This window comes from Diceros bicornis, chromosome 19 (genome assembly GCF_020826845.1).
Source record: "Diceros bicornis minor isolate mBicDic1 chromosome 19, mDicBic1.mat.cur, whole genome shotgun sequence".
Taxonomy (NCBI): Eukaryota; Metazoa; Chordata; class Mammalia; order Perissodactyla; family Rhinocerotidae; genus Diceros; species Diceros bicornis.
Window position 1 is genome coordinate 43367670 of NC_080758.1, and position 13731 is coordinate 43381400.

A 13731-nucleotide genomic window follows, 5' to 3' on the forward strand; every position below is an offset into this window, starting at 1 on the left:
CCAATAATTTCTTGAAGCAAACACTCCAAAGAGTTAGCTCTGCTACGTTCTGCACACTTCCCCTGATAATTACAGCACTGATGATAACTGCATACCAAGAATAATTGAGAACAATAAAGTCATATTTTCATTGCTTTATAGTTATACTGCAGGTAGGCTCCTCGAGATCCTCCTGTAATTAGTAGCTATATGATATAGGAGTTACGAGGGCCACATAGATCGTGAACAGATTTACCACAGCGGTAGCAAAATAAAGGGAGCTAGGTCATTGGGAATTTTAAAACAACTCGCTAAAATATTGATAACACAAGTTGATTTTTTCCCAAATAACAGATTTAATAGTTGCACGATTTCACTATTCCTATTAAACAGCATGAACTGCAATTCTTAAACGTACACATTTTCCTGTTGTGATAGATGACAGATATAGCTAAAAAGCTGAACTATGCAAAAATGCACCATAAGTTGTTTTCCTTGGATAATGTGCAAATCCAGATAGGCAACAGTTACTTTTACAATGAGACACAGATATTTCAAATAGCTCTGTTTCCAATTTAATTTGGGCTAATATTGAGAGTAAATGTCTGAGAGTTTTTGTGAGCAGAACTGAGTGCTGTGCTGAGTGATTTACACATGGTATCTCATTTTGTCTTCCCAGTGAATCCTTAAAATAGCAAATAGTATCTCCATTTACAGATGAGGAACCCAGAGCTTGGATATGTGAAAGAACCTCTCCAAAGTCATAAGGGTAAGATGTGCTGGAGCCAGGATTTGAACCCACAACAGCCTGTTTCCAAAATACCTTCTATTAACTTATTTTATGAGCAATGCTCAAATTATGTGATATACAATAAAAGCATTAAATCCTTCATTGAAACTTGTCAGAGTAATATCTATCTTCCTGTTAAATGAAAATAATCTGTAGATTATAAGCATTGCCATCCCTGAGAAATCAATTAGAGATATACATGAAAGGTAAGTGCCAGTTGCTGAGTGCAGCCCATATGTCATTACATTAAGTAGGTACAGGGCTTCGTCAAAGCTAATATACGATTATTCTTGTTTATATAACAATAAACAGAACCTTGGGAATGTTTGCTGGTTGGTCAGTATAGTTTAGTCTTTTCAGAGATATTTACATAGTCAAACATATCACTGGATACAATACTTTTAAAACCATAGAATTTCCCCACTGGGATTGTCTTTATTGTCTATTTTTATTTTCTGTGAACAACAGCTCAATGTGACGATCAGTAGACACTGCTCTGACAGTGCCACATGCATGTAGTTATAGGCCAAATGCTACTCTGAGCGTTGAGACAGTCGAGTTTGAATGAAAAACCTACCATCCAAGGATTGCTGACAACATGCAGGTGCTGGGCTGGGCACTTAGCATGCACGACCCTTGCTGTGTTCCGCCAACTCTAGCAGGTTGACGCGTTTCTCGTCCCCATTTTATAGAACAGGAAACTGAGGCTTAGAGCATGTAAGTAGTAGAGGGAGGACCTGAATCCAAGTTTGGTACTAAAATCTATGCTGCCAACCACTACAACTGTTGCTAATGAGCTGTGTGGTCTCAGGAGGTCAGAAAACGTGAGTTTAATATCTTCATCTCTGGGTCCAGGCCTGTGGCATAGCGGCTAAGTGTGCATGCTCCACTGCTAGCGGCCCAGGTTCAGATCCCAGGCGTGCAACGATGCACTGCTTGTCAGGCCATGCTGTGGGGGTGTCCCATATAAAGTGGAGGAAGATGGGCAGAGATGTTAGCTCAGGGCCAGTCTTCCTCAGCAAAAAGAGGAGGATTGGCATGGATGTTAGCTCAAGGCTGATCTTCCTCACACACACACAAAAAATCTTCATCTCTAAGGTGACACTTTGAGCACCTACTTTTTTTTTACTGAGCACAGTGTCAGGCACTGTGATAGGCACAGGGGATACAGCAGTCCAAAAAGGAGATGTGGTTCCTGCCCCCCTGGGGCTTCCAGTCTGAAAGTGGCAGTCAAGTGAACACAAGGGGTGTACCCCCGTGTGTCACAAGACAGAACTCAGGAAGGACACAGTGCTATAACATACAGAGTAGGGTACGATCCCAGAATTTGGCAGTACCTAGAATCAAGGCAAGCTTCCCGAGGAAACTTATATCTAAGCTGTGCCATTCTTCTTCATGCATGCTATAGAAACTCCAGAGAAGCTCAATAAAACCAGATCTTGGCTTGTTACGGGGGAAGTGGCAAGATATGAAGCTCAACAGGATGACAGAGGCCAGAAGCAAAGTGCCTTAGAAGTGATATTAAGGACTTTAAACTTGATCTCAAAGACAGTAGCAGAAAAGTGTCTTGAAACAGGGTCGTTGAAGAACACATTAACTGGTGTTCTGTAGAGAACAGATGGGAGGGGAGCAATATGGGAAGCCAAGAAATAAATTAGGAAGCCATTGCAGTCACCTAAATAAGAGATGATGGAGGCAGGACCTGAGACAACTGGGATAAAGAAATGATGCTAACTTCTGATATTCAGAAGGTCGAGTTGACAGAACTTGGTAACTGGCTGAATTTTGATGCGGCCTGTGATGAGAAAGGAAGAGTCAAAGATGACCCTCAGGTTTCTGGTCAGGTTTCAGAGGAGGTAGGAAAGCGGAACCTAACTGCCAAGAGGCTGAGCTAGGAGGTCAGCAAGTTGGAATACAAATCCTAGTGGTTGTGAGACCACATAGGAGTTATTTAATCTTAGATGCTTAATTTTCATAGAAATTGAAGGAAATAACAGGCTCCACATCAAAAGCCAGGATCAAACGAGATAATACATGTAAAATACCTGTAGAGCACCTCCACATATTAGGTGCTCCAGTGTTGCCTCTTGTAGTCATGACCCACTGAGCTAAGGAGGAGCCCCAGGGAAGGAGCCAGGTGTGGAGGGCGGCGGGGGGGGGGGGGGGTGCGGGGGAGGAGAGGCAGCAGTGGTAGCTGTACTCGTGCTAGGGGTCATGGTGGTGAAGGTGAGGGGAGCGGTTACCATCCAATGAAGCTAACAGGCACTGGAGACTCACTCTATGCCAGGTTCTAAGTACTCTGCAATTAACTCTCACAATGGCCCTATGTGGTAGGTGCCATCATTATCTCCATTTTACACATGAGAAGGGGCCATATCACAGGTATATGGCAGACTCAATCTTGACTCGAGCCCACAATTTTAATCTTTTCTCTATCCTGCCTTCAGGAACATAAGCTCAATTTTGCACATGTTAAGTCTAACGATTCCAGTCAGTCATTCAAATCGAGATGTCCAGCAGGCAGGGGGATACATACAAAGATCTGACACTCAGGCCCTTATCAAGGATGGAGACTATAGACTTACGATTTACCAGCATCTAGATAGGAACTAAAACCTACAAGAGTGGAGGAAGTTACCCAGGACATACATGTGGAATGAGAATAAAGGAGCTTAGCGCAAGGTCTGGAAGACAACAGACAATGCAGTGACTGGCAGAGAAGGACAGGCCCTTGAATGAGGCCAGGGGTGAGCAGTTAAAGAGACAGAGAGAAGATCAGAAAAGGGTAGGCATAGGAAAGCAGAGGGAGAAGGATGTTTCAAGAAAAAAGAAGAGATCAGTAGCATGAAATGTTTCAGTAATGTCAAGTAAGGTAGGGCCCAAGGAGAACTCATTGAATTTAGCAACATGGAAGGCACTGGTGACCTTGGAGTGACCTTCGTTGCACTGGGATCAGACGCAGTGTGTTGAGGAGTGAATGAGAGGAAAGTGGAGGCTGTGAATGTAGACATGGTAAAATTTCTCAACAATTTTAGTTACGAAAGGGAGGTGGTAGTTTTAGGAGAATGGGTGCTCATTTTAATAGCTGGAAGAGGCTATGTATCCTGGTATAAACAAGCTAGAAGAGAGAGGGTAGAAAAATTGGAGAAAGGCTGGGAATATGTGATGGGCAGAGGAGCCTGAGCCGGCATGAGACTAAAGGCTAGAACAGTGGCTAAGAGCAAGGGCTCTGGAAGTAGTCTAGCCCAGATCAAATCCTGGCTCCTATGCAACCATGGGACAATCTCTCAACCTCTCGAAGTCTCGGTTTCCTCATCTGAAACTAGACTCAAAAATAATCCTAGTTCTCAACAGGAGTAGGATCCAACAAAAGTATACACCGAGCACTTAGCAGTTAATAAATATTAGCTATTAATCCTATAGGATCCACAGTACAGGTAGGGAAATTGCCCTGAGAAAGGCAAAAGTGCAGTTCAGCCATTGGGACAGGAAGGAAGGAGGAAAGGATGAATGCAAAGCAGACATGGGATTTGAAGGTTCTGTCCTCTTAGGGTTTCTGTATTCTCTCTGATGTCAGAAGTGAGGTTCTCTGCTAAGAGTGGGGAGGAACAGCAGTGGGGTTAGAGGCATAAAGAACATGGGGATTATTTGTAATAGGTGAAGGGCCAATGGGCAAGAGAACTGATAAAGACAACAAACAAAAACGGGTGGCTGGGCATCATTCAAGCTTAGAGACCATCAGATTACAGAGGCACCAACCTCTGTGTTGATGTGGCTTTTTCTCGTAGCACTGAGCTGAGATGCCCAGGTACAGGCTCAGGACAGGGAAACAGCTCAATGGTTTCAGCTGGGGCTCTGGCAAGTAGGAGAACCAAAGGACCATCTGAGGATTTGGGAAGAAGATGATTCAAGTGTTGGAGATGAGGGCTTGACTGGACAGGGAAGTAAATGAGGGTAAGACAAGGCTTACAGTTTGGAGAAAGTAAGAAATCAAAGAAGTCTCTAGGCTGAAGAAGTGAGCACTCTTTAAGTAACTAAATGGTAGGATGAGTTATCCACATGGAATTACCCAAGATAAGAGCAGGACTTAGAAAGATGGTGCAGCTTAGAAGGAAATGCCTGGAAGGCAAGTAGATGACAACAGTAAGAAGAGGCAAAGAGTGGGGGAGGCAGCTGCCATAAGCGAACAATCAGGAGTGCTCTATGGGGCAGAGGAAGGGTGGTCTGAGAACAGCTGCAGGTAGGACCTAATGTCACCGACTAGTGCCACGAGGAACTTAATGGTGGTTTGGAAGCATTTAACTGTGTTTCCCAGTTGTTTTTTTTAGGTTAAGGAGACACAGCCAGCAACCACCCTGAAGCTAACCAAGCCTCCCTACAAGAGCTGCACCCAAGACCTTGCCTTATTTTTAATGCGAAGATCTCTTCAAGAGGAGATTAAGCCTCATTACCATAATCTGCAGGGTACCCGCCTCTCCCTTTTGAATATTCATTCCCCAACCAAATAAAAGTTCTTCCTTCCCTTTGTTGGGGGAGGCCATGACTTTGGAAATGATTCCTTATGGCCTCCTATTTGCTGGAAATGCACTTATACTTTGTGAGACAACTTCCACTGGTGTACAGTCTTATTTAACTCATCAGGAGGCGAGCCCACTTGGTTTGGTAACAATAAAAGTCTGGGCTGATGAGACCACTGGTTCCTCCTCAGGAGAAGTTTTCCATTTTATTGATTGATTGACTGATTGTGAGGAAGATCAGCTCTGAGCTAACATCCATGCCAATCCTCCTCTTTTTTTGCTGAGGAAGACTGGCCCTGGGCTAACAGCCGTGCCCATCTTCCTGTACTTGATATGGGACGCCGCCACAGCATGGTCTGACAAGCAGTGCATCAGTGCGCGCCCGGGATCCAAACCTGGGCTGCCAGCAGTGGAGCGCATGCACTTAACCACTATGCCATGGCACCAGTCCCTATTTTTATTTATTTTCTTTGTTGTTGAGGAAGATTCATCCTGAGCTAATGTCTGTCACCAATCTTCCTCTTTTTGCTTAAAGAAGACTCACTCTGAGCTAACATCTGTGCCAATCTTCCTCTACTTTTGTATGTGGGTCCCCACCACAGCATGGCTGACGAGCAGTGTAGGTCCGCACCAGGGATCCAAACGCGCAAACCCAGGCCACCGAAGTGGAGTGCCGAACTCAACCACTATGCCATGGGGCTGGCCCCAGGAGAAGTTTTCATTTTAGAACATTTGATTGGGATGGAGAAGGGAAAAAAATTTGGATCAGTGGCAGCTGTCAACCTTAGATATATCAGGCCACAACTCTAATCCCTCCTAAAGAGTACCATCTATTGAAATGTAAAGTTCTGAGTCAAGAAATCAGAGACATCCATTTTAATTCTTAATGAAGAAGTACTGATTTCACTTCTGTGAACTGTTTTTAAATAGGAAAAATGTTTGTTTTCTCCTAAAAGCAATATGTCCTTGAAACATAATGACTTCCATTTCCTCAAAAATAAGAGCAAAACAAAAACAAAAAATCATAAAGATGCTCAGTCTTAAAGTCCGAAACAGTTTGAGGAGAGAGTCATAATTACAAAGTCAGGAACTATATTTTAAATATAAGGGGATATCAGCTATTGCTGGTACTATACAACTTCTGTTAAATATTACATATTTACTAATTATACTTTAAAATGCACCTCTTTCCATAATCAATGATAATTATTTCAAATAGCAAACCTCAATAGATTGTAAAATATAAATGTGTGTTAATATCAAGGAAAGACTATCAACTATAATTGTACTTTAATGTGGCTTCATTTTTAAATAAGTGTAATTCACTATCCTACTTTACTGAAATTATCTTGGCTCCAAATGCTAATTTCCTAAATGTTACAATTAAAAGGAAAACCACAAAAGAATATAATTTTTGCAGCTGTTTTTAGCATTTTAAAATGACATTTGGAAGGACACATACTGTGTTAGGTCCAACAAAAAAGCACAGCATACAATCTTTTTTTATGAGAAACAGCCTTTTTTTTTTTTTTTTGCATTAAAAGACATCTAGCATTTTTAGGTATAACTGCACATCTTGCAATTTATATTCCTGTTATCATCGGCAATGAAAAAGCAAAGGGGTGGGAATTTCTCGGTTTGCACCACTACATTGAAAGGGAGATTATGATTATCAAAAAAAGAAAGAAAAATTTAAATAAACTGAAACCATAAATATTCGAGTCCTTGTGTTGTCCCAGTGGTGACTAGTTTTGTACCTCTGGTGTCATTTCACTTTCCAAAAGAAGGAAAATGGCTACTCAAGTCCAGCCAACACTTGAGATGGCAGCTGTGCAGGGGGGGTGGACAGAGAGGGTAACAGAAGCCGAGCTCCAGACCACCATATGACTGGAAGGGAGATCTCACTTGACAATGGAGGTGAGCTGAAGATGAGGCAGTCCTCCACATGGATATTTTCAGCAGGTATACGAACAAGTAATGGAAAAATTCTTGGTCAATCGGTGGGTCTGGATTTTTCCTACCTGACTTTTAGGTTATAATCAAATAGAGGGATGACTTCATGGGTCCTATGTGCACCCATGAAGTCACACAGGGTCCTGCATTCACTTGATGCTTCGCTGTTGTCATCTTGAAATTCTTAATATTTGAACAAGAGGCCGCATATTTTCATTAAGCACTGAGCCCTGCAAATTATGTAGCTGGTTCTGATCAAGTATATGTCATTTTTGAAAGAACTCCTGTCCTGTTGCCTGAAATGTGGTATTTCTCAGAACAGATTCTGGTAAGGGATAGACAGAAAGGAGCTAGAAAGAGACTAGAACTCAGTGTAAGATGGTTCACCTCTCCCTGATCCTTCACAAGGGATTGGATTCTGACCACAATGGGTTCTGCAATGGTTTAGACCAGAAAGGCTGACATTCTCACCACCCTACCACCCTCAGGAACTTCCAGCCAGTTTCAAATTACTTTACAAATGAGCAAATCCCAAGGAGGCTGGAGGATCTTACAACTAAAGAGAAAGTTTGGATTTAGGTGCAGGTCCTATCCAATATTCTCCCTGACCTTGAGAACCCTGACATTCTAGAAGTTCTTTAAAGGCTGAGCAGAAACTAGATATTACCCAAAGTAGGTGTAGGGAAGCTCCAGAAAGGAAGAACCTGGCCGCTCATCCAGACTCTGGCTTCATAGAAAGGCCCTGCAGTCTTCCCATGTGCATCAGCTTTCATGTAAGCTTTCACTAGAAAGCTAAGAGCAGCTGCTTTGTAGAGATGGTTGGAATTGCTACACCACTCACTCCCCATGTCCCTTTTGTTCTCCCAAATCATTGTGTAACACATCAGGTTATCCTACAATAGAATAACTTATATACAACTGCAATTCAAGGTGAGTGTACCAAGATGGGGTCTCACCATGCAATTTAATCTAGGAGGTTGTGAAATTAAACCCCTTCTAGGTAAAAGTCAGAGTTTATAACATAAATATCCTTAGTACTTTGGGAATGGTTTTCTAATGAACTTCCAAATCCCTGGTCTAGAAAGTACTTATTAAAGAGTTTCCAGGAGCCAGTCTTAAGCCTTTTGTATTGCAAATGGAAAGTGCTCAAAGAAACAAAGATTGCTTAAAAAAAATAGTAAAATTTGATACCATAAGCATTTTAAGTGAGTTTCTCCCCAACCTATTTCCTATAACAGTGGTATAACTTGCTCTAATAAAGACAGCCAGGACCACATTAAACACAGGAGACTTTCCTGATCAAGCCATAAGATCACAGACAGATAGAAATAAAAGGGGACTCAAGAGGTCACGCGTTCAATTTAGCACACACTCCTACATCCTGCTCCCTCCCCTACTTTACAGGCCAGGAGACTGAGGCCCAGAGAGTATTAGAGAGATGTTCAAGGTGACTTCCTCTCTAGAGGAGCCAAGAGTAAAGCCCACATCTTCCTACTCCTCATCCATTCTTACTTTGACCCTGGAATTCTGTCTCACCTCCTCAACCAAACTATGGTAACTTTTACCCCAGAAATAGCCTCCTAAAAGTTAAAAATGATTCATCATTCCAAAATGTACCTCTCCCTGTTGGACAAACCAGAATAGTGTACCACAGGCAATATTCCTGCCCCTTCATTCAGTCATATATGCCACATATCCAACAAACCTTTACGAAGCACCTACTGTGTACAAGGCAGTGCATTAGACTCTGAGAGAATACAGAATGGATAAAGTGCCTCTGGGTCTTAAGAGAGAATCATAAGTGAAAGAAAAGATGCATATGTATCAGTCACACTGAACGTGACGAGCACAACGAGAAATTTCCATTTTTAACAGGAGATGGGGTGGAGGGAGAGCATTAACAGCTGCAGGGATGAGAGGAGGCCTCGCAGAGGAGCTGTCTGAGCTGGGCCTTGACAGACGGACAGAAGGACAGAATTATGATGGGCATAGTGTAGTGATTTGGGGAAAATCTAGTGGAAGAAAAATGGGAGAAGGAAGACAAAAGATATAAGCAAAGGAAGCAGTGAAGAGCCTTGTTTGGCTGTTGCTTAGAATAAATAGAGAGAAGTGGTAAGAAATAAAGCTCAGAAGTTAGACCTGGGCAGAATGTCCAAGGTCAAGCTGACACCCTCCGGGGCACCTTCCTGGGCAACCTTTCCTTCCACCGCCCTGTATAGTTCTCTATCATGACACTGAGTACGAGGTTCAGGAACCTTATGTTTCATGCATCCGTTGATTCACTTGTTCAACATGCCATCCATGTGCCAGGCATTGTCCTAGGCACTGCGGATTCAGCAAAAGGAACCAAGTCCCTGCCATCATAACCTTTCCATTCTAGTGAGATGGACAGCTAATTAACAATGAGTATGTTATGTGATAAGTACTATGAAAAAGAATAAAGCCAGGAGAGAGGGTGGAGAGAGATGGTACATTCAGGAGAGCGCTGAATGAAGGGAGTGACCATGAGGATGCACCTGGTGCCAACATGAGGGAGAGGCCAGGTCAATGACCAAGAGACAACATGTGTGGCACCCTGGGAGTACAGCAAAACCAGCACGGTGAGAACAGATGGAACAAGGGGAGAGTGATGGTGTGAGAGCAACTGGGACCAAGAAGGAGTCAAGGCCAAGACCAACCAGAGCCCTACACGTCACAGAGGGCAGACAGAGCCCAGTCCACCAGGGCTGCTTGAAGACAGAGACCTGCCTTAGCTGACTGTGTATCCTGAGGGCCTTCTGCAGGCACACAGGAGGTGTCCAACCAGTGACTGCTATGGGTAATGCTTTGAAGCTAGGGACGTGAGGCTCAGAGCCAGACCTCAATTACACAGAGTCACAGAATAGCTGGGTGAGGAGGAGATGGTGTCAGTCAATGCTGAGCTCTCTTTGCCTTAATAAATAACAACTTTTGCTGCTTCCCACCCTCTCAAGATGAAAGTAATTCACGGCAGCTAATTTAGAAAATAGAGATGAGTAAAAAACAGGTAAGGCCCTTACATGATTGCTCCATCTTGGTATACAGCCTTCAGGCTTCACAGCCATACACACACACACACAGATGAGAGTCTACAACAGAGTCTATTTTGTAACCTTTTCCTCTTAATAAATACCTTGGACAAATCCTCAAATCATTAATCCTCATTCTACAACATAGTTTAATATCATGCAATTCTATAATACAGATGCACCGTGATTTACGCAAGCAATTTCTCACTGGTAGAAATGTATATGGTAGACGATTCTGACAAAAGTTTAGTGGGATCTACACTGGGTAGCCCAAGAAGAGATAAGTTTAGGAAAAGAGAAGCTGTGCATATTTGTGGGCAGAGGCAAAAGATAGCAGAGAAGGGAAGTTCGAAAATGTGAAAAAGATTTAAAATGCACCATAGTTCCTCTCCCTTGACAATACATCGTTGAAGTGAAAAGCTTTACAAATCTGTTTTACACATTTGTACTCCTTTGATATTGCATGTTGAAAGACAAAATGCTAACATGCCTAACCAGGCGATGCTGGAAATCTGAGCTTCTGCATCAGACTGGGGTTGAGTGGAGGTCTCAGGAGCGCTTTCTGTACCTCCACCAGCCTGTCTGCCCCCTTGCGCTCTCCACTCTCATGCCTTTTCTCTTCTTGATCTCCAAACTTTCCTTTCATTATTTCTCTCTGACATCTCTGTCTTCATTCTTCCCCTTGTTGCTTTAAAGTAAACCACCAAATAAAGAATTCAGGGGGGTGTGGATTTTGCTGACAAAATAAAGTGGAAAAGACTTATATAAGCAGATTACTTGCAACATAATCAACAATTTATGTGGAAAAAAAAAAGAAATGAATGCTCCAACATGTTTGAAAGCTACTGCTCTTATACCACAGTAAATTGAGCAACAAAAGGGTCTATACGGCCAGCTAAAAAAGTCAGTACAAGAACCACCACCCTTTCTGTCCTGCACACACGCTGCGATAACTCCTCAAGGCCAGGCAGCAATTTATTTACAAGAACTGTTCCCATTTCTTAGATGTTCCAAAAGTCCTTAATGATTGAGCAAGAGTTAAATTATTATATAAACATAGAATGAAGATTCATGTTCAATGGCATGGGAAAAACTTCACAATAAAATGTTAAAAGAAAAAGCAGAAAACAGAACTGTAAATCTAGTGTGACCCCATTTTTGTTTTTTAAAATACTCAAGATGCATAATTACAATATCTGATGTATAATTAAATATATATACTTTAAAATATAAGTAAATATTACAAATGTAAACCTATCATTATTTCTTGGTGGAAGGATTGTGAATGCTTATGATTACTTTATTCATTTCTGAATGTTTTACTTTTTTATAATAAGCATTTAAATTTGTAATGAGACAAACTACCTGTTTCAAAAATTTTTCTTAATCTGCTGTGATTATAGCAATGGTTTTACTTCCTTTTTGCTTCTATGAACCTCTGGTTCATTTCCATTTATTTCCAACAATGATGATGATTAACCTTAGTAGATCATAAGATATGGGAGTTGCTGATGATGACTAAACATCTGATGTCGCTGATGTGAGACACAGCTATTCAAGGTTAGAATTCTGGTCTGTGATAAAAGGAGGGGATGGAAGTGCCTTGTCAGGGAACAATGCACACATACACACATTCAATCAACAATTATTTCTCAAACACCTACTTAGAAGTGAGGACACAGTATTAAGAAAATCAGACCCTTTCACTCACCACTAAATATACAGACCAAGAGTAGGCAAATAGTTGTACCAACAGACACAATTACCAACTATTTAAAGTGCTATCAAAGAAAGACAGAAGATGCTATGGGTGACTAGTCAAGGAGATGAAATTTGGATTGGGATTGGTAGGCCCTTTTTGAGGAAGTGACATTCAAACTGAGATCTTACAGACTATGTAGGATTTAGCCATATGAAGAGCTAGTGGACACATGGACAAGTGTTCTAGGAGGAGGAAACAGCAGGTGCAAAGACCTGGAAGCAAGAACAGATATGTACAACTGGAACCCTTGACTGAATCAGCAACACGCTCTAATCGAGTTAAATGGAGAACTCATGGCATGTAATCAAGTTAATACAATATGTTACTTCAAAGGAAAATCATGCTGTCACAGAGGACTAAGAGGAAATCTACCATCGTCCACCCTTTCCCATAACTACCATCCACCACTTCATGAGGAAGAGTCTCTGTTTTTCAGGTGACCCTTACAAGTCAGCTTTGGACTGTGCGATTATAATGTGAGTGAAGCATACATGCTCAGGCAATGCAAATACACAGTAACTGAACACAGACAGATTGTTCTTTGAATTCCACAGGACATCTTCCCACCTACTTTGAAAACAGAAAACAGGGGGAGCTCATCATTTAAAGTGGCTCAAGGTGGAATAATATTCAAGGACAAAAAAGAAAAACGCAAAGTCAGTAATTAACACTAATCTCCGTTAATGGAAGGAAGAAGCCCACGTCTTTCAGTTGCTTTCATCACAAGTTCCCCAAGACTGTGTATCTTAACAAGCTATTTAAGGCACTCTACAGCAACTGTAAAGTTAGTAAATGGTCCATAAAAAAGCAAGACAACTGAGACCAAAAACCGGAGAAGAAATCAGCCTTGCAGCAAACCAAACTTTTGAAAAATGGTGAGGCCCAATAAAATAAACCAGCAGAGACAAACACAATAAATTATCATCAACTAAAACACAGGCTAAGTACCAAATCACCAGCAACATAAATATTGCCAACTACATGTATAAAACTTTCACACTCAAGGTCAGCAAGTAAAAAAAAAAAGGATAAAACAATTTATAAAGTACCAGAAAGTAAGAGAAAAGTGGAGCTAGCACGGCACTGCGTTTACAAGGGAACGTGACCTGTCATCCCAGGACATGCAGTGGAAACCATGCCCTCACCTAAAGGCGCAAGTCTTATCTAGAGTATCTCCAGCTATGACCAGACACTGTTTCTGAAGCCCCTTCTACACTGGTATGAATTGAGGGGGGAAGTGAATTTACTTAGTTCACATTTATTAGACGTCTATTAAGTTCCAGGTACTGGGCTGGGCACTGAGTGAACAACAAATTAGACACTGTGCCTGTTTTCTGGAAACTTATAGTCATCTACAGTGAAGCTCAGGCTGGATACAACGAAGGACGGAACCCTGTTATGGATGTCTTCTTGCTTTCTCCTTAATGTGAATGTATTTATCCTTCCAGGTGAAGGAAGGGAAGCAGGAAGGGGTAAAAGGAGGGAAGGAGAGAATGGGAAGGGACAGCGTAAAGAAGAAATAGGGAAGGGTGGGAGATAGGAGGGAAAATGAAACTACTTCCTTTTCATACAATTGTTGTTAACCCCGTGAAAAGTCCTCATTACCATCTTGGTGCCATTGGCTTTTTGCATCCAAATCCCAGAACTCTTCATTTGGAATCTAGTTCCTTCCAGCTTTACATT

The 13731-nt window shown here is 41.9% G+C and overlaps 1 protein-coding gene across 9 annotated transcripts in view; it reads right to left on the minus strand.

Moving 5' to 3' along the window:
• The window catches only part of KIF16B (kinesin family member 16B), a 290451-nt gene that overhangs the window by 99234 nt on the left and 177486 nt on the right, over positions 1-13731 (minus strand). The window lies entirely within an intron of this gene.